The sequence below is a fragment of the Fukomys damarensis genome, unplaced genomic scaffold (genome assembly GCF_012274545.1).
Source record: "Fukomys damarensis isolate Sample0158 unplaced genomic scaffold, DMR_v1.0_HiC HiC_scaffold_2, whole genome shotgun sequence".
Classification (NCBI taxonomy): domain Eukaryota; kingdom Metazoa; phylum Chordata; class Mammalia; order Rodentia; family Bathyergidae; genus Fukomys; species Fukomys damarensis.
In genome coordinates this window covers 45,503,532-45,505,430 of record NW_022900914.1, presented here as the reverse complement: position 1 = coordinate 45,505,430, position 1,899 = coordinate 45,503,532, and positions in this window count along the sequence as shown.

Below are 1,899 nucleotides of genomic sequence, written 5' to 3'. Positions count from 1 at the left end.
AAAGTATCCAGGTAGGTAGGTACACAATAAATACCTGTTAGCCACCTTACTATACTACTGGAAGTATTGTATCCCTGAATTGCAAATCTGGCCTTGATCGAGTACTAGGAATGCCCCCCCCTAAAAAAAAAACCCAAAACCTCCAAAACAAACAACAAAAAAACCATGATACAGCAACAGGACCTAATGGATATATGACCTAACATCTTTGAAAAAGTCAGTCAAGATCAACAGGTACTGAGAAAGATGGGGGTCAATGAGCTCAATCCCAAATGAGCTTTCTCATCTATTTTAAGAGCTATTTCAAACTTCCTTAGACAAAAATCTAGCCTTTTAAGGAAGGCGCACAGAACATGCCTCCGTGGGCTTCCTTTGAAGGAATGTTTTAGTAGGTGCTGCATTTCACCCAGGAGGTAGCTGCACGAATTTGTGAACTGAAGTGGCAACGTGGACTGACTCTGGAAGAAAAGCTATCTCTACACAGGGAGTTTAATTACTATTGCACTACTTGAAACGAGAAGCCGCAACAGCAGCCACACTGCCACCACTTGCCCAGCTCAGCTCAGGCGAATATTGAGATTAGGGAAAACAAGAACCATTTTTTCCTGGGGCACCTTTTTCTATTCTCCTCAAAGGCTTGCTAAAGAAATTCTGGGATGAATAAATTACAAGCCAACAAGGCTGTCACAGCATTAGCGAGTGGGGAGAACAGGTGGACATGACCTATAACTTATATTCAGGTATTAGAAAAATAATGGATGGGGGCACGAATTCAGTACTACCTTTAGCATCATCTATCTGAAGATCTTATGGGTACCAACCGCATTCCAATCTTTGACAGATGCAAATTACCTCCCCACCCCTTAGGGGAATCTGGGTAAAACAAACATGGAGGGAAGAATCTTGAAGTGAGTAAGAAATAACAGAAGGTCTTCCTAGGGTTCTCGTGTGGAGGGGGTCAGTGAGGATCAGGTCCACCCCACAGCGTCAGGAAAGGTGGAAGACTTAAAGATCACTGTAGGATGATAAGCCCCAAAGTTTGGGGTCGAGCCAAGGGGCTGTCTCCTGGTCCCCTTGGGATCTGCCCTGCACACAGCCTTCGGCAGTTTGTCTGTCAGCATCTCGCCCTTTTATTTCCAGACCAGACACTGCCTTCCTGGCGTTCTCACAGCGCCTAGCTCAAGAGCTAACGGCGGAGTCGACTCTGTATCACCGGTTTTCTTTCTTTTAGGGCCGGCGTTCTGGTGTGGCCCGAACCAGCGGTCAGCACAATGTTCCCATCCCCTCTCTCGCCCTCCTTATCCTCCAGTGACGTCGCGAAGCCCCGAAGGACCAATCTGGGGCCTTCAGAAATGGTTAAAGCCGCGTCCTTCAGGTGTCAGCCTTGATGCGTTTGGAAACCACAATCCCCAGCGTCCCTTGGGCCAGAAGATCAGGCCACAAATAAGATGGCTCCAGAAGGGTGGAACATGCAAGAGGTAAAACCTAGTCCCTGGCAGTTTCTCTACCGGATGTGTTTAAATAACCGAATCGCCACTTATTCACCACCCTACTAAACACCTCCCAGGCCGCGGAGGCCCCGGCTTACGCCGCGCCCGCTCCTCCAAGAGCATTCTGGGAGTTGTAGTACAGTCACTCAGCTTCGCTGAACTACCCTTCCCAGGATGCCTTGCGCCCGGACGATAAAAATGTTCTTTTCCAAGATTCTCTCTGTATTGAGACCCCTACTTCTAAGACCCGCTTTCCCGGTCCTCCTCCCGCCATCGACTCCTTCCCGTTTGTCGCTACAGAGTGGCGGTCGGGGAGCGGCCCCGGGTCCGCGTCGCACCGCCCCAACAGGCACTTCCGGCGGCGGTTTACTTCCTGGTTGGGTGGCTGGAGCCGGGCGGGAGCGCGCGC